The 24659-nt window shown below is 40.6% G+C and overlaps 1 long non-coding RNA gene across 3 annotated transcripts in view; it reads right to left on the bottom strand.

The window, feature by feature from the left end:
• Window positions 1-22338, bottom strand: part of LOC109548524 (uncharacterized) — a 150945-nt gene extending 128607 nt beyond the window's left edge. Inside the window, exons 1-3 of one of the 3 annotated variants that reach the window (XR_004528140.2) lie at window positions 21870-22338; window positions 15354-15400; window positions 368-542 (exon numbers count right to left, since the gene is read on the bottom strand). This is a non-coding gene — a long non-coding RNA (uncharacterized lncRNA). The remainder of the gene's footprint in view (window positions 1-367; window positions 543-15353; window positions 15401-21869) is intronic. The other 2 variants (XR_012334014.1, XR_004528139.2) reach the window with 2 other exon arrangements.
• Window positions 22339-24659: the final 2321 nt, after the last annotated feature.

The raw sequence follows: 24659 nt of genomic DNA, 5'->3' as shown, positions 1-24659 counted from the left end.
GTTTCTTTCTGAAACCAGTGAGGGAAGCTGAGCGTTTTAGAAAAGAGGGAGGCTGCATGCTATTGGCAGACCGAGAATTGGGGGAACTGGGTTTGAATCTTGCCTCTGTCATGTGGTTACTTTGTGGCCTTGGGCAAGTTCCTTAAGGACTATAAGGAACTGATTTCCTCATCTCTGCAATGGTAGTCATACCTACTTATTAGGGTGATTGTGGGAATTAAAGACAGTATCTATAAAGTACCTGGTACCTAACAGGTACTGCATAGATCGTACTTGTTGCTGTTATCAATAAGAGTAATCTGATATGAGGAAGCAGCATGGATGAGAGTAAGGAGAAGATGCAGTGCGAACCGCTTTTGGTACTTACTCTGCTGGACCACCACAAGATGAAATGGTGTCTGAAGAAAGGTGATGTCTGCAGTAAACAGAAAGATGGAGCAGAGTCAAGAAACACCACGGAGGAAGAATCCATAGGGCTGGGTCAGGATGAATCCAGGTTTGGTGGGTATGAAGTTCATATAATCAAGAAGCTTATATGATTCCTTTATAAAGAAAAACAATAAAGTATTAGTATAAAAGTGAATATCTATTTAGAATGAGAAAAGAAATCACGAATTACAAAATCGAGAAAAAAAACAACATATTTTTAAAAATGAACTGCCTGCCAAACCTCTATAATTCTTATTTCTGTACACTTTTGGCTATACACTCCTTGATTGCTTCTTCATATAGCCAATATTTTATAATATCATTTTCTATGGAGAGAATAGGAAGATAACTTAGTCTCTCCTCTAGCATCGGTGACCAAAATTCATTTTCTATTATTGATAGCTGAGAAAACTTTCTTTGGACTCACAACTCGTTATTGGTGATGTCATGTAAATTTTTAGGATTCTTTAAAGTTGAAAAACATTTCTATTAAATTTATTTTGTGTGTAAGTTGTTAGAGACAGACTTAATATTTATAGACCTGCTACCAATTTGTACCATACAAACAGAGGCTGATAAACTCTATTTTTCACTATTCCCATTGCAAAAGAAAAAAATGTATGGTGGATTCATAACTGTATACACTGCATTTTAGAGTACATTCTTGATAGGAAAGAACTATTCTGTTGACCAGGCGTTGATGAGGAGCGAATCATCTGCTTACAACTTTACATGCCTGGGAACTGAAAGAACTTTCCATAGCCCAACTTCTGGTTCCACACACTCATGTCTTGTTTCTTCTCCCCACCCGCACTGCATGATGCACTGCTGGCCCTGCTTCTTTACATTATGAGACCAAAGATTCAGCACAGTGGACAGTAGGAATATACTGGAAGGTGTTCCCTACATTGGAACAACTAGCACTAACTAAATATAAACAGAAGTACCTCCAGAACACATAAATATGTCCCATTAAACCCAAATAAATGTATCCCCAAACTCAATTCGACGTCCCTTTTGCCCAGTCTCCAAGCTGGCACCTGACAAGAGGGCAAGTGTGGCCGAGGAGAGGTCACGGTGGAAAGAGACAGCAGCCGAAATATTTTATTTCCCCCAATTTTACAAAAACATATGGCCTTTACAAAAACACAGTGCTGTGCCGCTGCCAGAGCCCTGGAAAAGACCTGTGCACAAGAGCAGCCCTGAACGTAAGCTTCATCTGCTTCACGGTAAATGTCTCTTCCAGCAATGACTGAATATTGTAAGTGGACACAGAAGCAGGAAGTAAGGTTATGAGCACCAGTGAGGGGAAAAATTATCTGCCATTAAGGCGAGAAAGAAAATCGAGACGAAAGTGATGGGGTTAGTTTTGTTGTGCTGTAGAATGGTTAGGGGAAAATATAATAGCAAGTTTTATTTTAACTATGGTGAGTTTAAGATGCTGTGGGACCTCCAAGTAGACATGTCAAGGTGGTAAAATTACTTAAAGAGGGTCTAAAATCAGAGATTCTCTGAGTAACTGAAAATATTCCTCTGACTTCTCAACCTGCACCTACAATATTTGTTTCCATTTTTGACTCTTCCATTAATTCCTGACTTGGACATTCTACCTTTTACTGAAAGCAAATGTTCTTGTACTGATAGTTTCGGAACAACAACAACAAAAACCCATAGCCTGAGATGACAGTTGTGGTAAGGAAGTTGAAATAAAGCTTCAGTAAAATTGCAAAGTCCTACTTTCTATCCTCTGTCTTAAATAATTCACGGAGACTTCAGTGTTTTTAAAAGAGTCCTATGACACAGAACCAGCAGGATCTCAATTTACTGCTCTCTTTCTGCCAATTCCCCTAGCTTGGAATAAAAATAAAAGAGATGATAGATAGTTCACTTATTACCTTGGTCTTCATTTAGACCATTTTGTCTACAGTGCACACAGAGTAATCAGAGGATGAATCAACAGTGAGAGCCATTGTGGCTACTGTACACGACTGTAAATTCACGCTCATTGAGGCTGATGTTGCTTGACAGTCTATTTTTCATGTATATTACTTCTTCTATCTGAGTCCTTGTCTATTGATAGTTAACGCATCTTCTGTTATTGTTCCTTGTAGCAATTGTGGTTATCCGGTAACAACAGAATGATATAAGAAATTAAATATTAATAGGCAATTTATAAAAGAGCTGAAATTTTACATTCCAATAGATAAAACTGAAAAATGGAACATGTAAAAGGCAATTAAGAATCAGAAGGCCGTTTCTCACTAAATGTGTAAATCAGAAGCTCTCTGAATCCTTTTAGTGTTGTCTAAGGATTAACAGAAGTTAAAACCTTAATGTCTCCAACGGTAACTGGAGAGTACCAGCTGGCATGAAAAGAAAAATGTAAGAAAATCTTTGTTTTGCCCTTTGGGAAGAAAAACTCAAGTAACTGGACTGATTTCAACTGACAAGACAACAAAACGAGTAAATTGGGGAGAAAAAATGATCTGAACCAACTCTAAACAAATCATTCTTATACGACCTGATAATACTCATTTTTAAAAACCTTTTCTCTTCCTTTTCATTGTTCATTTCTGGTGGAGGCATGTGTCTCATCGTTCTTGGATTTATCTGGATCGTAGATCTGTAGTTTTACAATGTAGAGAGAAATCTATTGTCAGAAAATTCTGGCTTAACTAGATTTAAGATCCTAATCTTGTCCACAAAGCCTGTTCTCATGGACTTGGCTTTCCTTCAGGCAAAACTGATGATTAGTCCTCCTCTGTGCCAGCCACTGGCCATGCAAGGTGATGAGGGCCTGAGGTGGCAGTCGTAGGACGGAAGAGGTGGATGGTAAGCGGTCCAGTTACTATTGCTAAGTTATAGTTTACCCCAAAACTTTGTGGCTAAAAACAACAACAATTTTTTTTTAGTTTATTTTTTTAATATTTCTCTTTTTGAAAATTTTTATTGGAGTATAATTGATTTACGATGTTGTGTTAATTTCAGGTGTATAGCTAAGTGAATCAGCTATACATATACATATACCCACTCTTTTTTAGATTCTTTTCCCATATAGGTCACCACAGAGCACTGAGCAGAGTTCCCTGTGCTGCATGGTAGGTCCTTACTAGTGACCTATTTTATATACAGTAGTGTGTATAATCTCCCAATCTCCCGATTTATCTCTCCCCTCCCCCGGCCTACCCCCAGTAAACATGTTTTGTTTTCTACATCTGTAACTCTATTTCTGTTTTGTAGATAAGTTCACTTGAACTCTTTTCAGATTCCTAAAAACAACAACAATTATTTTATCAACTCTCATAGTTTCTGTGGGTCAGAATTTGGGAAGGGCTTGCCAGGCAGTTTATCTAGTCAGAGGCTTATCATAGTTGTAGTCAGATGGTGGTTGGAACCTCAGAAGTGGAAGGGCAGAGTAGGTGAGAGCTAGCCAAGCACCCCTGTCTCTTCCTGTCTCAGGGCCTCTCTATGCAATTCCTTCACATGTGCTAGTTCGGGCTTCCCCACAGCATGAAGGCCTTTTGCTGATGAGTTCCAAGGAGGAAACCACCAAAGCTGAGCCACCTTTTATGGATTAGCCTTGGGTCACATGGTGTCACTTTCACACTCTACTGGTCAGAACAGTCACAGGAGTCTAGTTTCAAGTGGAAGAGACATAGACTCACCTGTCAATAGGAGAAACATCAAAGAACTTGGGGATCTATTTTCAAACCACCAAGTAAGGAATTTGAATTGACAGAGCTTAGTGACTGACTGGATGTAGGGAGTGAGGAATATGGAGTGGAAGATGACTCCAAAATCAGTCACCTGGTATCTTAGTCTGTTTGGACTTCTATAACAAAAATACCATAGACTGGATGACTGAAACAACAAACATTTATTTCTCACAGTTCTGGAGGCTGGGAAGTCTGAGATAAAGGTTCTGGAAGATTCAGTGTCTGGTGACAGCCTGCTTCTCGTTGTGTCCACACATGGCAAAAGGGGAAAGAGAGCTCTCTGGGGTCTCTCTCTCTCTCTCTTTTTTTTTTTTCAGATTTATTTATTTTATTTATTTATTTTTGGCTGTGTTGGGTCTTTGTTGCTGCACGTGGGCTTTCTCTAGTTGCGGCAAGCTACTCTTCATTGCAGTGCGTGGGCTTCTCATTGCAGTGGCTTCTCTTGTTGCGGAGCACGGACTCTAGGAGTGCAGGCTTCAGTAGTTGTGGCACGTGGGCTCAGTAGTTGTGGTTTGCGGGCTCTAGAGCGCAGGTTCAGTAGTTGTGGTGCATGGGCTTAGTTGCTCTGTGGCATGTGGGATCTTCCCAGACCAGGGCTCAAACCCATGTCCCCTGAGTGAGCAGGCGGATTCTTAACCACTGTGCCACCAGGGAAGTCCCCATGCAGTCTCTTTTATAAGGGCACTAATTCCATTCATGAGGGCTCCATCCTCATGACTTAATCACTTCCTGAAGGCCCCGACTCCTAACACCATCACATTGGGGGTTAGGATTTCAACATATAAATTGGGGGGAGGCGGTACAAAAACATTCAATTTGTAACCTCTGGGTCAGTGAGAATGTTACCAATCAAGTTATGAAATTCAGGAGGAAGAACATGTTTGATGGAAAAAAGGTAGATTTAAGGTGGACATGCTAAAGCAAAGATGACCAGCAAGACAGAAAGTTATATCAAGACCCCAGGAGAAAGTTGGAGCTAGAGGCAGAAATGTGGGAGTGACTGGTACATAAGGAGGCCATAGGTTTGAACAGAAGTTCCAGGGAGAGTGCTCAGACAGAGGGAATTAAATGTTGAGGCCATATGAGTGTCCCCAGCCACCAACTAGACTAGACCTACCCTTAGCAGAAGTAAACATGGCTGACTCCACATGCGTCCCTTGTTAGGTGAGTGAATATTGAGTAGGGCTGGCCACTGGGGGGCCAGGGTGGGGCGGGGAGCATCATCATTGGTGGTGGAGGATTGCACTAGGGCTGTCTGATCCCAAGACCCATGCTCTTCCCCCTACTAGACCACCTCCCTACTTTCTGTGTATTCCCTTTTCACTGGAACATTCAATAGTCTTCACCCACTTGCTGCTTGTCAACTGCTCTCCTCTGCAGCCCTTGGTTCCTTTCTCTTTTGGTAAGGTCTAGACTAAGGCTGATTCTCAGCTCTGCCCATTTGACAGATGAACACAGACAACTCGTACTTTCCTAAGTCTTTCCCAGTGGCTTGTACTATCCTTTTGAACTCAAATATCCACCTCTTCTCCCTCCAGAAAAAGAAAGAGAAGCTCTTCTAGGTTTCTCTTGACTTTCATTGTTCTTTTTTCAAATAATTAGGGCTAAATCAATTAAATGAAGATTGAATTTGATTTTTCCAGATCTTCATCAAACCACTTGATATTTTCTACCTATTGCTGAACCCTGTACAAAAGCCAGGTCCTCTGGCTCCTGGATCTTAGTGGAGCTCTAAAGATTAACTGGAAAACATAGGTTTCTTAAGCACAGATGTGGGCTTATTTGATTATCTTAATCACCTTGTGAAAGAGATAAGCAAAACAGGTATTATTCTTATTCCTATGGAGGCTGGGACAGTTCAAGTGACTTGCCCCCCAGAACACTGCTGCTAAAGGAGGGTAGCCCAAATGCAAACCAGGTCTCCTGCTACGACACCATGATGCACTGCTTCTACTGGGCCTGCTCTATATGACTTCCATTATAGTGAAACACTTGGAATAACTGATAGGTGACAGAATTGTTCGTAATGGAAATAGACATTCTAAAGAATCAATACTAAATCAAGAGGATATCAGGTGGATGGTATTTTGATCATGGTCTCATTGAAGGTGTTCATTTGTAGGGTTCTTTTTGTTTTTTTTGTTACATTTACACCTTAGTTACTATAATTTTCCTAGGATGACAGGGTCCTGGGGCATTTCTCTGGAATAACACCTTATTAATCACTAATAGAGTCCTGGCTTACATTTTAATCATGTGTCCAGAGATTAAGAGAAAAACTGAGAATTTAACCTTCCAAATTCTTGTGGCCAAATTTATATCCTGTTATTCAAGTACCTCCTTTCTGGGGAGGAACTATAAGGCAGAATGAGGACTCTCCTGGCTGCAGAATGAGGTAGAGGGACTTATGCCACTTTTGTCCGAGGCCTTTCCTGGCCCTACCTTATTTAAACACACACGCTCACTCAGAACCTTCTTTGATCTACACTACTGCAGCTCAACTATTTTGAAAAGCTGATGTTGTGGAATCCTTAAGTCATCTGTGACCTAGGTCACTAAAGACAGGAGCAATTTAGTAAAAGTATTAATTGAAACTCTCCTGACAAGCCCTACTCCTCCAGATAAACTTACACATCAAACCCACACGGGCTGCTGGGCTATTCTGAGCAGCCTGAGATTTTCAATATCTCATAAACAGTCCCCTCAATCACTACAATCTAATAAGGCTATAATCATCATTGACACTATAATGATTAAAATGAATAAAACCCATTAAGAAAAGTCATGTTGAGTTATTAAAAGTTTCGCTCTACGTGATATGTAATCTTTTATCCATTTTTTATGATGAAATCTGTAACCATCTATCCACAAAAGACCATTAATTTACTGCTCTGTGGATGTTACCATGCTCTTTAGTTTAACAGCTTATCATTGATTTCTTGAGGGAGATATTATATTTGGAGAAATACACATGGAACAAAAGCCCGAATGTTGCTGTAAATTTCCCATGACAGGCTGATCAAAGTATTTTGGCCTGGTCTGCAGCCTGGGGCTGGTGAACAAGTTTTCTAGAGTGGAGAGAGCGCTCAGCTACCAGGCGGCAGATCCATGCTTTCGGGCACTGCAAATGCTTCTAAGGAGAGGTCATGTGCACAGCAGGGGGAGAAACAATAAAATGTCCATTAACTGGAGCCTAGTTAACTGGCTTATTGGCATCTATTAGAAACAAATTGCAAACAAAACTGATCCTATTATAAACTTCTCCTCATCCCCTCCATCCAGGGCAGTCCTGCTTGGCTTCGAAGAGCCTCAACAGATACAATGCTGGCAGATGACTCCTTTATTTGTAAGGAGAAGATTGGTTTGTAGCCAGCAACGGCCTACAACCCTGACCAGCAGACAACTACAAAGCTGTAGTGGCCCCGCACAGCAGACAGAGCACTAGAGAGGCAGCTAATGTACTCATGCCCACATTCTTTCACCAGGGACTTTTTTTCCCTAAGCAAACAGCAATAAAAAAATCTGAATGGAAGAATGTGTACAGAATGCTGAACTAAGTGGTGGAGGAGCCCGATTCTTAATGTGTACTTTTTCTCATAATAAACTCTGCTCCAATATCTTTACTGCCCATCTCCTATTTAATCTTATTAACAGTAAAACCTTAAAAGAGCCTGTGAAGCCAAGGAGAGAGTGTTGTCTTTGAAGGCCTTCTTCATCTTTCCTGAAATGATTAATAAATGCATTTGCCAGCCTCTGTCTGAACAGACCTGCCAGACTTCCCCAGCAGGTAACGACAAGGTCCCACAGAACAAGACGAAAATGGTTGCCTTATACTTTATCAGATTTCCATATTTTCTAGATTTGTTTCCCTCATTGAGGTCTTGCTGGGTTTTTTTCCCCCCACTTTATCTAAATAACATTAGGTTATAAATGTCATTCCATAATAGACCATCTTTTTTACAAAGGGAAGCCTGTCTTTACCAAAATAATCAAATATTCTTTATGATCCTCCCTTTTAAAAGAAAACAGCAAATTTCATTTATCAGGTTGAAGTATAGTTCAAAGCGTGGTGAACAGACATCGATTTTTATCAATCTTTGGAGAGTTCATTTAAATCTACACCATTCCATCATGTAAGACAAAGTGGTCACTAAATGAAATTAAAAGGCAAATTCACCAAGAATAAAAAGGAAGTCGTTCTTTATATAACACATTATTAACCTGTGGAAATAACTGCTTCAGGGTATGATTGAGGTGAACAGCTTAGTAAAAAATTTTAAATGATGTAAAACTTCTAGACATCAGAATGGTATTAGTGACTGGTAACTCTATCAATCGTCACATTTCTGTACATACACTCATACCACAGTTGAAGACCGGAAGACTTTTCTCATGCCCTCAATATACTAACAATAAGTTGGTGAGATATAAATATAGCACTCTCTGGTGCACAATTAACTTTTTCTGCTGTTCTCATACCTTCCTCTCACCTTAACTGTATTCATGTCAACTGCGGTTCAAAGTGAAAATGGGATCAGGTGAACTATTTGTCCATTTCTATGTGGCACTCTTTATTCCCCCTCCCTTTTTTTGGGGGGGAATCAAGATGTAATGCAGTATAAATGGTTATTTGACTATGTCTAAAGGACCGTAAGAGAAATACAAAATCACTTAAACATTCCAATAAAAATGGACTGATACTTAGAAAAAATTGTGTGTGTGTATAACATAAAATAAAATAAATAAGCCAGAGTAGAGGGTAAGGAAATAAGGAAGAAATCACTTCAGTACATCAAAGACTTCTTTTGGTATATCTTCAGAGAAAGCGAAATTGACTATTAAAATACCTATAAAAGTTTGGGCTTCCCTGGGGGTGCAGTGGTTAAGAATCCACCTGCCAATGCAGGGGACGTGGGTTCGAGCCCTGGTCCAGGAAGATCCCACATGCCACGGAGCAACTAGGCCCATGCGCCACAACTACTGAGCCTGCACTCTAGAGCCTGTGAGCCACAACTACCGAGCCCACGTGCCACAACTACTGAAGCCTGCGCGCTTAGAACCCATGCTCCACAAGAAGAGAAGCCACTGCAATGAGAAGCCCGCGCACTGCAACAAAGAGCAGAAGCCAGTATGCAGCAATGAAGACCCAATGCAGCCAAAAATAAATAAATTTATCTTAAAAAAAGATTCATTAAAAAACTATAAAATTTTAAAAGACAATCATGAATTTTAATTTATCATCATAGTATTAGAAATATAGTTCTTTCTAACCATGGAGGCACTGAGAATTTTGTGAGATGAAAGTTTTCCTGGTGTTAATTTGAGCCTTTAATTAATTATAACCTTTTAGAAAGGGGTTGTTTAACTACGAAAAAAAGGGTTACACAGAAATGATGGAAAAACAAGACTTGGTGCAGATTTCAGTGAAGCTGCATACCGGTAAGCTGTGGTTCTAGAATGATGAGTCAGCACTTCTGTGATTACAGGTGGGGAGAGCAATAAAATCTTGCTGAGTTTAGTTACTGAAATTGTACAGTTTCATAAATAGTATAATGTTCTCAGCAGGTAAGTGTTATATTTTAATGACATCCATATTAAAACACATAACAAATTCTCGAGCTCACGGTCAACAGAGCCTCTTTCAATATGAGCCACTGAAGTTCAAGACCAAGGCTGGAAATGGAAGATTCAGTCTCTGAAGGGATGAGGGTGAAGGGAGAGAAACTGAGATCCAGTAACTTATTAGTTAAGAAAATTATGTTTTTCTGGTAGGCCATTTGGAAAAGTGCACAGGCTTGAGCTAGTTAGAACTTAAATAGGTGACCAAGCTTTCTCACCAGGTAACAGGACCTTGTGTGAACTTGGTCATAATGAAGAGAGCAAGCCTGCTGTGATGGTGAAGACCTTTGGTTTCCAGACTTAACTGTGTTAAAACATAAGTCTACATGCTTCTTAATTAGTCTCGGGCCAGTGTACCCCTTCCTAAGCTCAGAAGTTGAAAGAACAGGTGACACATTTGTACATCTAAACCCCCTCCTGAGCATATTAATTTTAAAAAAAGTTTGAAGAGACTAACTTTGTTGAGATTGTTAATCAATCAGCTTTGTTTCACTGAAAACTTACTCATACACTCTAATTCTTCCAGGTGTTTTTCCTTGCAGCCTCCTCGAGCATGGATATTTTTGTTTACATAAATGGCAGATTATTACTCCTCTTTTAAAATATCTCTCACGTATGGATCTTAATTGTTTACAAAGCACTCTCCCTTGCATCCAAGTTTATTTAATCCTCACAGCGAGCTTCGAGGTATCTGTGAGGTAGATAATATTTCCATTGTACAGGTAGTGAAACTAAGACTCAGAAAAGCTGATTCATCACCTGAGGTCATACTGGTAACTGTTGAAGTCAGGAAACAAATTTAGGTCTCCTCTCTCCAAATTCACTCCTCTCCTGAATCATCTCAGTATTTTACTAATAACATGTGATTAAAAATTCAGAGATCAGAATAATGAAATGGTTAGAAAGCTATTCGTTAAAAGCTTTGTATAATAAATGTAGTCTTGGAAAACCATTATGCTTCTAAATCTTACAATGGAGAAAGTTCTTATACTGACAGACCAAACTGTGTCTCTGCCTCTGTTAACATCACAAAGATGTTTGTGGTAACTCAGAGTCCCCAAAATGACCCCTAAAATGATCCAGCTCAAAAGCACAACCAGGATTTACAGTCACGCTGAGAAAAATGCTCTACTATGTCTTCCTTGTGAGATGTGTAAGAAGATACAAAAGAATACAATGTAAACTGTGCTTCAGTGAGAGTAACAAAGAGGCAAAATAAAAATGGAATGGTTACACATCTAAGATTCAAGGATCCTCATATATGTCAAATTATTCCCAGTGAATAACACCTTGAATCAAAAATACTTGAGCTATTCATTTGGCTATCAACAAGTCTCAGGAAATTCAACTAGTTTGAGATAAAGGTCATTTTTCCTAGCTCCCGCGTACCTTGGATCAACGTTTCTCAGGACCTATTAGATGCTAATTGATGTGTACCCCACACACACAACAGGGAAGGATCTTGGTTTGGGTTCCCCCAGAAATAGAACCTGGGTCAAGGATTAAAATACAAATAGTACACTTAGGAGGTGATCCCAGGAACTGCCAATAGGGGGTGGGAAATTAATCAGGGAAGGGAAGGAAGCCAAAATGGGGTGCTTTATCAAGTCATTTACTACTCTCAGCAACTAGAAGTGCTCCAGCAGGAGCAACTCAGGAACATGTCTGTCAATCCCCATTCATCTTTGGTTGAGCGCTGCTTTGGGGGGCATTAATTCTCTTGTTCTTTCAGCTTACTTGTTAACACATTGAGTGGACTCCCACAGACTTCCTCCTAAAAAAAAATAAGCTTTCAGGCAACGAATTATAAGTCTTACTAGTATTTTCATTCCAAGCTCTGTCATAAGTCATTGGTTAGCCACTGAATTGTCTTTTCTGAGTCAGGTGCCCACTGTTGATCTGGGTGTGCTTGGAGGTTTGTGTTTCACATTGCTCACACGAAAGATGAGCTGGGCCAGTTCCTTGGTAATTTTGTTTGGGACACATGGAGTAATGTAGGCAATTAGGAGAAAGAGTGGAAATTTAAAGAATGTAGACAAAGCAGCCATGAAGTAGCGTAGGGGTTATGAGAGGGAGGTAGAGTAGGAGCTGCGAGGGATCCTGGCAAGCTGAAGTTATGATTAAGCCAAAACTATGAGAAATCAAACACTATGAATTTTTTAAAGGAGAAAGTAGATGAAAAGAATAAGTGCTTTGGAGCTAGTCATAATCAGAGACAAAGATAAATAGATACCCTGATTGTTGGTCAAATCACATCACTGATGGAACACCAGAGTAAGGATCATAGACTCCTGGTCCTTGGGTCATAAGGGCTACCTTGGATCCAGAAATGCCCTAGAGTTCTGGACTTTGTAAGGTCCTGGTCCTTTTCTAGCTGTACTCATGGAATTCCGTGAAGATCCATGTTAATTCTTACATAAAGTGCTTCTTTCTTGAACTTGTTTGAGTGGATTAATGTATATGGACTTGGGTTCAAATCCCAGCAGCACCACTGTTAATGTGTATGGAAGAGCAAATGACTTAAATTCTGTGGGCCCCACTTTCCTCATTTGTAAAATGAAAATAGTAATCCCTAGCCTGCAATATTATTTTAATGGTTAAATAAAATACCTGAAACACAATAAATTATAAATATTTATTCTCCTTCCCCTTAGAAAAGGTAAGGAAGACAGTGGAAAGTCTGCATTGCCTATGCCTCTCTAAATCAGTTTTATTAATTAGTAATCTAATTCTGATCAGGATGGGATAGAATTCAGAAATTTTATTTATTACATGCCCTCAAGTAGTAAGCGTAAGTGCATAAAGCTACCTAGACTGATAGAATCCTCAGATGTTAGAGTCTGAGGAACTCTGGATATCACCCCACAGTCCTTATTGTTCAGGTGAAGAACCCGGGGTCAAGAGAGGTTATGTGACGTGCCCAGGTCGTACAGCCAGTTACCAGCAGAGCCAGGAAGACAATCTGGGTTTCCAGACTTCCCATCCAGAGCTTATTGGTTTTCTTAACCTTAGATCAAGTTCTCCACTTCTGTTGTTTTCCCTTCCGGTTTTCTCCATGGTAAAGTTAAAATCACTTTTCCCTGTAGACTCACAGGTGTGACTCTTGAACCCGGCACACTCTGCCCATTCCTTGAAGTGCTCTCGTCCGCTCCTGCTTCCTCAGGCCCCCTTCAAGTTTGGGTTAATGGTCCCTCTGTAACTTTCGTCTATCATCACACTCTTCACGTGGTGTTGTGATCATCACAACTCCTCTTGATTGTGCACTCCCTGAAGGCAGAGCCTAAATCTGGTTCATCCAGCACAGTTTGGATTTTTTAAATGCATGTTTATGGACATTGACTGAGAAACTTGTTAGAATAGGTTAGAATAACATTAAATATTGAGGTAAATGAGATGACCCTTGGATGTCAGTCATTTCTTTACTGAAGATATGTAAATTCAAGGTTACAACACTAACAACCTCTGGAAAACAACTGTCCAGGCTAGCCAGAGTCCCTAAAGTGTGGACAATATGAAAAGCCCCAGATCTGTCAGCTGGGTGACATGGTCAGTTGTTTCCCAGTTCTCTGTGTCAGCTTCCCCATCTGTGAAGGTGTGCAAAGGGAGGGGCAGTTACCTTAGATTATTTTTAAGGTCATTTATAGTTCTAAAATAGTAAGATTCTACATTTAATTAAATATAACCCTGCTAAAGGCTATGAAACTTCATTGTTGCTCACAGATCAGATCTCAAAGAAATTACCTAGATTCACACATAATCCACTTCATAACAGACTCTACTTCTAGTGTGAGTCATAAAAACAGAAACCTTTTAAAATCTTGGGAAGAAATTCACATCATTTACCCCTCTCTTTAGAGTCACTATTTAGATTTTTAAACATATAAACATAAAAGGCTTTTATATGAATTCAATTCATTCTATTGAAGTTTACTCTGAATAGTGCAGCATTTGATTCCCCAAAGAAAGCCAATAAAGAGTTTATATCTGGTCAATATTACTGACATATCACTGCATTAGGAAAAAACTGATTTTCTAAGGTAGAAGAACGCTGATCTCATTTGTCTTTCTAACATGAAGATTTAGGAATGCTTGCAAGGATGGAAAGAGAAGGCTAACTATACTAAACTAACATTTTGGTTTCAAGAGTTTGAAACAAAATCATATGCAAAAGTACAGCAATCTGTAGCAAGATGTTCTCTGCTCCAGGGAGAAATGGAGAATTCTCTTTCCAAAATGGTTTGAAAATAATCCCACCAACAAGAGAGCTATAAACAAAAACACCTTGGAAGATGTCCTCTCACCAGAGGACTCTGTAATATACATAAGTGCACATACTCAAGTAGGAGAAATGCCTTTAAATTTCCTTTTATTATTTTCAAGAATGCTCCTAAATTGGGTAGGGAGTAAGAATCAAGAGGTGGAAATTCTTTCAAGACATATAGTGAAATCCTAGACCATCAAGCAACTTGGGAAAGAGGAGTTTTTCTAGAAGCTATTGAACCAGGAGGCAGTTAATGAGCAAAGAAATGTCTTTAGAATTGAACAAAAAAAGATTGTGTAATAAGATCCCCACTTCTCTAGGGCAGAGCTGGGGAACTGATTAAACTAAAACTCGGGAAAGATCTGCTTAACATAGGTGCAGTATCAATGGTCCATCGGTAGTCATTTGAAACCAGTCACTGTCCTCTGGAATAGTATTGAAAGGTGATCTATCTCTCATGACTCAGATCTAGTGGAAGCTAAACTAGAGAAACTTGGTAAGCTTGAGACAAATAGAGGCATGGACAATTCCAGCCTATCTTAATTTTGCTAATTTAGTATTTTGAACATACTATGAAATTTTTACTATTGTCACACATATATTCTACATCAGATTGGAAATTGAACTGGAAAAGATTCACTGCTTTCTGTGTGTGTGGGGTGTGTGTGTGTGTGTGTGTGTGTGTGTGTGTGTGTGTGTGTAAGAGAGACAGAGACAGAGAAACAAAGAGACAGAGAAAGTAAACAGAGTGGAAAGATGAAAAAGTACAAACATTCACTTGAAAACTTAGACCTCAACTATTATGTACTAAAAAGAATTTAAATGAATGCATAATCTTGAGCAAAAGAAGTCAAACAAAAGAGATACACTAAAATTTCATTTACATGAAGTACAATACCAGGACAAACTAATCCAGGATGTTAAAGAGTTAGGATCGTGGTTACCCTTAGAAGCGGGGTAATGACTGGAAGGCAGGTAGCACAAGGAGACTTCTAGAGTGCTGTTTATAATCTTCTTCATAATGTGCTGGTTACATGAGTGTGTTCACTTTATAAAAATGCATCAAGCTGTACACTTGTGATATGTGCACTTGTCCGTCAGCTGGGTCAGAAGCAGGTGCCAAGGTGGAGAGAGGGTGCAAAAGGTTTATTAGAGAGTAACATTGGTGAGGAAAAGGGAAGAAGTAGGACTGGCAGGAAGAGCTGTCAGACCATCAGGCAGAGCTGGCAAAGAATCTACCAGCTCATTCGGAGCTCCACAGCAAAAGTTGTTCATTGGAGGGATTCCATGGTAGGTAGAAATGACTAAGTCTTTGTAAAAAGCCTTACCTGGTCTTGACTGGGGCCACCTTGAGAAGAGCAGCTCAAAAGCAGACCTGAAGGAATGAACAATGAGAAGCTGTCAGCTGACCACACTCCTTACAACTGGAAAATGAGTTCTTTCTTAAAGGCAGTTTGAGCAGTACATAGATCCATACAGTCCAGGGGGTGAACTATGGATTTATAGTAACTATATATCCACAGTAATATGGATATGTGAATATATGTAATATGTAAATATATTATATTGCAATTAAAAGCTTTTCTTTAAGAAAAAGGACTGCACCATTCTAAGTGTTCTTGACATTTACTCACACAGAACCCCAGTGTTATACAAGTTAAATCAAAGTATTCCACTAATGAAAGATGAAAAGATTATGTTTTTTCCATTTTCACAAAACAAAAACCCAGATAATGCATGTTTTCTTATTTTTTGAGTTTTAATCTCAAGTTCTTCTTAAATCTTTAACACATAGTACTACATGTCTGTACAAGAATCCAAATAAGGTGATATCTGACTTAGCACAAAATTACATATTTTGTCATAGCAATACTTTATGAGATTTCATAAAGAGCACCGTGACATGCAGGTGTCCTGCCACAGGCACAAGTTTAAGGACCAGCTAAGCTACTTAAGAAACAAACAGATGCTAGAATTGTAAGGAACCCACAGGGCATCAATGCCTTAATCACTAGCCACCAGGGAACAAACGGCCCAACCTCAAAGATCACAAGAAATTCAGGTGCTGGGTATGTCTTCCCATGTGTACTGACACTGTGCTATGGTTCCTCATCTTACAGAACTTAGAGGATAAGTTCTTTGCTTATTCCTTCAAGCTCACTTTGGATTGTACCTGTATGCTTAGTCTCTGTTTCTGCCCACATGCTGTGATTCATCAATCTGCCCATCTGGGGTACTGCAGACACCCCAGGCCTAGATCTTAATCATGCTCTCTGGATTCCAACACCACACACACACACACACACACACACACACATTTCCAACTATTCTTTCTGAACCTTTGCACTCCTAACCTCTTACCCTCACATCAAGCTGTCTGCCTGACCCAACCTGGCCTGGTTCCCAGACCAGAGGCCTCTAGGCTTGCCCTATCTTGTAGCCATCCTGCTGCCAAAATATGTTAGGTATAAGAGCATTTTTAGAAGTTCAGAAAAGAAGCCAAGTGTGTGTAGCAGGGCATATATGTCTAAATTCTCCTAATAATAGGATGAAACATCAATCATCTGAGAATTATATCATTAGAAATGTTTTAGAACACAATGAAAAGGGATCAGCAGTCATTCACCTGCAAGTCCATGGTATCATAAGCCAATAAGATTTCATTACTAAAAAATCCAATAAACCTCTTCATAAATGACTCCTGGCAGGACACATTTATTTGTCTGGCTACACAGATTCCATCTCCTTTGTTTGGACAGAGTACCCCTGCTTCCTTTTTGGCGCCTTACCTTCCTGTCACAGTAAGCAGCTTTGATAGGATTGTCAACCAAGGCACACTGCACTCTCAAGCCAAGAGAAGAGCATGTGGTCCAAGCTGGACCCATCAGACCCCTGGGATTTTGGAAACTAAATGGTTGGAGGTCATCTGTTACAGCAAAGTTTCCTGACAAAATGGTCAAATAGTTCCAACTTCTTTGCCATTAGGAACTACTGTTCTCTTCTGATCTAGCTTTCCAAGGAACAGAACAATTTTCAGTAAAAACATTCTAATAACTCCCACCACAGGACAGGATACAGAGTTTATTCATTCATTCAAAAAATATTTATTACATTTACTGACTTTGCTCTGGCCGTGGCACAGTAAAAAACAAACAAAAATGCAAAATATAGTTTTCAAGACATTGGGCAGAAGACAATGAAGAGCAGCGATCCCTGAAAGATGGAAAACATATGAAATGAGTCCTGAAATTACCTCAGTCTTCTACGACCTGGCTCTGGCATAGGGAGGGGGAACCCAGGAAAAACCCCAAGGAAAACCCCAAGATCTCTCTCCATTGGGGAGAACTGGGAATACAGGGAGGCCAAGGCAGCTACAGTACACAGAACAGAGTACCAGAGAAGAGAAAACTGCATAGAGAGCTTCACAGATTTACAGAGGACTTGCCCTTGAGCAAGTACTCACACTAAGTACTGATTAGTGCCCTGTAGTAAGGAAAGTGCCTACGGCTGAGAAAAGAAGCACACGAGGATTAGAGGACATAATCTCCAGAAATCATCCAGGAGCTGAAGTAGTTCCTCTTCCCACCAGCCAGAGTGGAGAAACTCATAATTCATGGGGCATTTGGGAGAGTACTCAGAAGTGTTTTGCCTCAGTAGTGGGCTTTTTTTTTTTTTTTTTTTAGCCCTAGGCTAAAGCTCTGGTCTTGTCTAAAAAAGCTTAAAAACAAGACCTGAAAGGATCAAACCATTCCAAGGCACTTAATTTTCTTTGAATTCATTTTTAAGTCTAAAATTATTTCAAAATAAGTCTTTAAAAAGTGACAGCACAAAACATCACGTGCCAAGAAAAGAAGACCTAAATCAAACTTCTAGAGATGAAAACTACAATGTCTGAGATATAAAGTACACTGGATGGCATTAACAGCAGATTAGACATGGCAGAAGGAAGAATTTGTGAACTTAAAGACACAGCAATAGAAACTATTTAAAATGAAACACGGAGAGGAAAAACTAAAAGGAAAGAGCATCTGTGAACTGTGTGACAACTTCAAGAGGCCTAACATATATGTAACTGGAATCCCTGAAGGAGGGAGTGAGGCAGAAAAAATATGTAAAGAAATGAGGATGAAATTTTTCCAAATTTCATTACCCACAGATCCAGGAAGCTCAATAAACCCTAAGCACTAGAAACTCAAAGAAAACCATGCCAAAAGCATGTCATAATTAAAACAGAGATAAAGAGAAAAATCTTAAAATCATTCAGAGAGTGTGGTAAATACAAAAGACTTTTATTAAGAACTACTGTGTTCCAATGCTTAAGGGGTTATTATTTTTGTTACTTTTCTTTCTTCTTCCTCCCTTTCTTCCTCTCTCTCTCCTCTCTCTAAGAATATAAAGTCTAAGAGAACATATATATGTTTTCACTTTGAATCCCTGGCTCTTTGGATTCCAACGATATGTAACAGAGAAATACTTTCTTCATAAATCAGACAGTCTCCTTGCCTTATAGGAATTTGTTGTGGTCTAGAAAATAGTATAAAATACTCAATATTCAAGCTTCCAGACTTCTGCTTTATTTTTCTTGAGGATGCCTATTGCCAAGTACTCCTAAACATATGACAAAGATGAGTGTTCAAAGTTACTCACAGATAAAATGTCACAAATGAAAAATAAATTTTTTATCATTGTCCATGTATTTTGAAAGGAAAGGCATCATTCTGAAGCTGATTATACTTGGTGATTGTACTCACAGAGAGGAGAAGGGAGACCTGAGAGGGAAGGGTAGGAAGATTTCCAACCTCAAGGCCTTTGGTATATTTAAAAGTATAGAGAGGTGGAAAGTCATAACAACTGTGAATGTGTGTGTATGTGTGTGTGTGTGTGCGTACATAGTGGGACAGGCAGATCTCAGAGGTGAATCTTCTGTTATCTCCCACTTCACAAAATATACCCAAATATTTCTTTATGCCAAATACACTTCTTTGCTTATGACCAACACTGGAAGATGTTAGAAATGTTCCATTTGGACATTCAACATGGAATATGCTGTGTGCTATACAGAATTTTTAGCACACTACTTGGTGTTTATTTGGATGTAAGCACAAAGCCTAGACTCAGTCTTTTCACTTAGCCTCTCTTCCTCCCTTTCCTCTTCATCTGTTATTTTCCTTTGCAATTAATGTGTCCACCTCTTCAAAAAGGAAGAACAAAAAGCTTGAACTGAGAAGACTTTTCGGTTCACTTTGGTTGTTCTACAACTCATTATCCCTCAATTGACCACCGGAGACTCTGCTGCCATATATTTAAATCACCCTAGGCATGAGCTGGGGATGGATTTATCATGAAACTTTTATAATAGAGAGGGTCACAAGGAAGAGAGTGCTTTTAAATGTCTCCTCTCCTGCAGGCAGGTGATAACTTCACTCTTTGGTGAGTCCCTGCTGCTTTACTAGTACATTCAGATGTTTTTATTCTAAGAGGAAAGTATAATGGATGAACATAAAATTTTAGTATTTGGGACAGTTAGACTGCACACCAGGTACTTGGATCTTTTTTCTATCTTTAATGTATTTTAAGATCAGTTATACTTAATGCTTCTGATTTCAGCTGGTTCCCAAGGCAAATGAAAAAAAAAAAAGATTTGTAGGAAACCTAGATAGTTTGAGTTTCAAGGAACTGTTCTGTCCAAATTTCCATCCAGAGTTTCTATTACATTCATAATAGCACCAACCTTCTAAAGTGAATGGGAATAGTATTAGGAGCAAGACCACTGCATTGGAGTTGTGCCCTTGTGTGGTGCAGACAGTACAACTCACAAACTACAATGAGTGGTGTCCCCTAGAAAGCATAGGACACAACCTAAACAAATTGCAATGCAGCCCTAAGCAACAGTGACACAGAAATTTAAAACACGGCAACGAGACTGAGCGTTGGATCAGGAACTCAAGTGAAGAGCCTGGGCAAAAGACTCAAAGCCAAGAAGAAATTTTGGATTTTGGATGATGGGTACAGGCATCCACAGCAAGAACATAACTCTTTGCCTCATCCTAGGCTGTCATGGCTTTACCAGTATTTACCTTGGTATAGTTTACACAGGCCTCATTACCCAACCCAGACTTGTGGTCCTCCATAACCATAATATTTTTCTCCTGTTCCCTCTCAGGTCCCCACTTCGTTCAAGTTCCCATTGTGGTGATTCTACCAACAGAACCTTATATTTTGGATTTCCAATATGAATACAAGGCCTTACAAATGGGCATGCAAAAAAAAAAAAATGATCTAGGAATTTGCTCAAAGGAAATTGTCATTAGTTACTAACAATGATGATAGTATGAAACAACATAAATGTCCAACAACAGTGAATTGTTTAAATAAACTATGTTACAGTTGTACAGTGGAGTACTAGGGAGTCATTTAAACTGATTTTGTGGACAAAATCTTAATCGTGGAGAAAGATGTTTAAGATGTGTGGGTAAGTTTAAAAATAAAGCTTCAGGGCCTTCCTGGTGGCACAGTGGTTAAGAATCTGCCTGCCAAGGCAGGGGACACGGGTTCAAGCCCTGGTCCGGGAAGATCCCACGAGCGGCGGAGCAACTAAGCCCACATGCCACAACTACTGTGTCTGCGCTCTAGAGCCCGTGAGACACAACTACAAAGTCCAGGCGCCCGAACTACTGAAGCCCACGGGCCCTAGAGCCCATGCTCCACAACAAGAGAAGCCACCACAATGAGAAGCCCGCGCACCGCAAAGAAGAGTAGCCCCCGCTCACCGCAACTAGAGAAAGCCCGCGCGCAGCAACAAAGACCCAATGCAGCCAAAAATAAATTAATTAATTAATTTAAAAATAATAATAATAAGGCTTCAATACAGTGTGACTACAACAATTTTTTAAAAACTCTGTCTAGGGCTTCCCTGGTGGCGCAGTGGTTGAGAGTCCGCCTGCCAATGCAGGGGACGCGGGTTCGTGCCCCGGTCTGGGAAGATCCCACATGCCGCGGAGCGGCTGGGCCCGTGAGCCGTGGCTGCTGAGCCTGCGCGTCCGGAGCCTGTGCTCCGCAACGGGAGCGGCCACAACAGTGAGAGGCCCGCGTACTGTGGGAAAAAAAAAAAAAAAAAAAAAAAAAAAAAAAAAAACTCTGTCTAGACATAGGGAGGAAGACTTAAATGATACACACCAAAATATTGGCAATATTTCTTTCTGAGTGGTGGAATTAATTTTAATAACAGTTATTGTGAAATTGTTTCACCTCTATCACAAAAATAGCAGTTATCATTATATAAAAATAGGAAGAAATAAAGCCCAAAGAAGAAAATTTAAATTACCCACAATCCTACCATCCAGAAAAAAAAAGCTGTTAACGTTTTGGAATATACCTTCCTGAACTTTTTAAATATTAAAAACAACTTTTTTCTCATTATAAAAATAATACAGGGGTTTTTTGCTTCCGGGAAGATGGCGGAAAAGTAAGACGCGGAGATCACCTTCCTCCACACAGATACACCAGAAATACATCTACACGTGGAACAACTCCTACAGAACACCTACGAACGCTGGCAGAAGACCTCAGACCTCCCAAAACCCAAGAAACTCCCCGCATACCTGGGTAGGGCAAAAGAAAAAAGAATAAACAGAGACAAAAGGATAGGGACGGGACCTGCACCAGTGGGAGGGAGCTGTGAAGGAGGAAAGGTTTCTACACACTAGGAAGCCCCTTCGCGGGCCGAGACTGCGGGTGGCGGAGGGGGAAAGCTTCCAAGCCGCGGAGGAGAGCACAGCAACAGGGGTGCGGGGGACAAAGCGGAGAGATTCCCGCACAGAGTATCAGGGCCGACCGGCACTCACCAGTCCGAGAGGCTTGCCTGCTCACCTGCCGGGGCGGGCGGGGCTGGGAGTTGAGGCTCGGGCTTCGGTCGGAGCGCCGGGAGAGGACTGGGGTTGGCGGCGTGAACACAGCCTGCAGGGGGTTAGTGCACCACGGCTGGCCGGGAGGGATTCCGGGGAAAAGTCTGGACCTGCCGAAAAGGCAAGAAACTTTTTCTTCCCTCTTTGTTTCCTGGTGCGCGAGGAGAGGGGATTAAGAGCGCTGCTTAAAAGAGCTCCAGAGACGGGCGCGAGCCGTGGCTAAAAGAGCGGACCCCAGGGACGGGCATGAGACGCTAAGGCTGCTGCTGCCGCCACCAAGAAGCCTGGGTGCGAGCACAGGTCACTATCCACACCCCCCTTGCGGGGAGCCTGTGCAGCCCTCCACTGCCAGGGTCCCAGGATCCAGGGGCAACTTCCCCGGGAGAACGCACGGCGCGCCTCAGGCTGGTGCAAAGTCACGCCGGCCTCTGCTGCCGCAGGCCCGCCCCGCACTCCGTGCCCCTCCCTCCTCCCCCGCCTGAGTGAGCCAGAGCCCACGAATCAGCGGCTCCTTTGGCCCCGTCCTGTCTGAGCGGAGAACAGACGCCCTCCGGCGACCTACACGCAGAGGCGGGGCCAAATCCAAAGCTGAGCCCCTGGCAGCTGTGAGAACAAAGAAGAGAAAGGGAAATCCCAGCAGCCTCAGGTGCAGCGGATTAAAGCTCCACAATCAACTTGATATAGCCTGCATCTGTGGAATACATGAACAGACAATGAATCATCCCAAATTAAGGAGGTGGACTTTGAGAGCAAGATTTATGATTTTTTCCCCTTTTCCTCTTTTTGTGAGTGTGTATGTGTATGCTTCTGTGTGAGATTTTGTCTGTATAGCTTTTCTTCCACCATTTATCCTAGGGTTCTATCCGTCCGTTTTTTTTTTTAATTTTTTTTCTTTTTTTCTCTTAATAATTATTTTTTATTTTAAAAACTTTATTATATTTTATCTTACTTTATTTTATTTTACTTTACTTTCTTTCTTTTTTTCCTTCCCTCCTTCCTCCCTCCCTTCTTTCTTTCTTTCTACTTCTACTAATTCTTTCTTTCTACTTTTTCCCCCTTTTATTCTGAGCCGTGTGGATGAAAGGCTCTTGGTGCTGCAGCCAGGAGTCAGTGCTGTGCCTCTGAGGTGGGAGAGCCAACTTCAGGACACTGGTCCACAAGACACCTTCCAGCTCCACATAATAGCAAACGGCGAAAATCTCCCAGAGATCTCCATCTCAACACCAGCACCCAGCTTCACTCAACGACCAGCAAGCTACAGTGCTGGACATCCTATGCCAAACAACTAGCAAGACAGGAACACAACCACACCCATTAGCAGAGAGGCTGCCTAAAATCATAGTAAGTCCACAGACACCCCAAAACACACCACCAGACATGGACCTGCCCACCAAAAAGACAAGATCCAGCCTCATCCACCAGAACACAGGCACTAGTCCCCTCCACGAGTAAGCCTACACAACCCACTGAACCAACCTTGGCCACTGGGGACAGACACCAAAAACAACGGGAACTATGAACCTGCAGCCTGCAAAAAGGAGACCCCAAACACAGTAAGATAAGCAAAATGAGAAGACAGAAAAACACAGCAGATGAAGGAGCAAGATAAAAACCCACCAGACCTAACAAATGAAGAGGAAATAGGCAGTCTACCTGAAAAAGAATTCAGAATAATGATAATAAAGATGATCCAAAATCTTGGAAATAGAGTAGACAAAATGCAAGAAACATTTAACAAGGACCTAGAAGAACTAAAGATGAAACAAACAATGATGAACAACACAATAAATGAAATTAAAAATACTCTAGATGGGATCAATAGCAGAATAACTGAGGCAGAAGAACTGATAAGTGACCTGGAAGATAAAATAGTGGAAATAACTACTGCAGAGCAGAATAAAGAAAAAAGAATGAAAAGAACTGAGGACAGTCTCAGAGACCTCTGGGACAACATTAAACACACCAACATTCGAATTATAGGGGTTCCAGAAGAAGAAGAGAAAAAGAAAGGGACTGAGAAAATATCTGAAGAGATTATAGTTGAAAACTTCCCTAATATGGGAAGGGAAATAGTTAGACAAGTCCAGGAAGCACAGAGAGTCCCATACAGGATAAATCCAAGGAGAAATACGCCAAGACACATATTAATCAAACTGTCAAAAATTAAATACAAAGAAAACATATTAAAAGCAGCAAGGGAAAAACAACAAATAACACACAAGGGAATCCCCATAAGGTTAACAGCTGATCTTTCAGCAGAAACTCTGCAAGCCAGAAGGGAGTGGCAGGACATATTGAAAGTGTTGAAGGAGAAAAACCTGCAACCAAGATTACTCTACCCAGCAAGGATCTCATTCAGATTTGATGGAGAAATTAAAACCTTTACAGACAAGCAAAAGCTGAGAGAGTTCAGCACCACCAAACCAGCTCTACAACAACTGCTAAAGGAACTTCTCTAGGCAAGAAACACAAGAGAAGGAAAAGACCTACAATAACGAACCCCAAACAATTAAGAAAATGGGAATAGGAACATACATATCGATAATTACCTTAAATGTAAATGGACTAAATGCTCCCACCAAAAGACAAGACCCATATATTTGCTGTCTACAAGAGACCCACTTCAGACCTAGAGACACATACAGACTGAAACTAAGGGGATGGAAAAAGATATTTCATGCAAATGGAAACCAAAAGAAAGCTGGAGTAGCAATTCTCATATCAGACAAA

This window comes from Tursiops truncatus, chromosome 9, assembly GCF_011762595.2.
Source record: "Tursiops truncatus isolate mTurTru1 chromosome 9, mTurTru1.mat.Y, whole genome shotgun sequence".
Taxonomy (NCBI): Eukaryota; Metazoa; Chordata; class Mammalia; order Artiodactyla; family Delphinidae; genus Tursiops; species Tursiops truncatus.
Note: the sequence above shows the minus strand (reverse complement) of the source record. Positions and strands in the feature narration are given on the sequence as shown.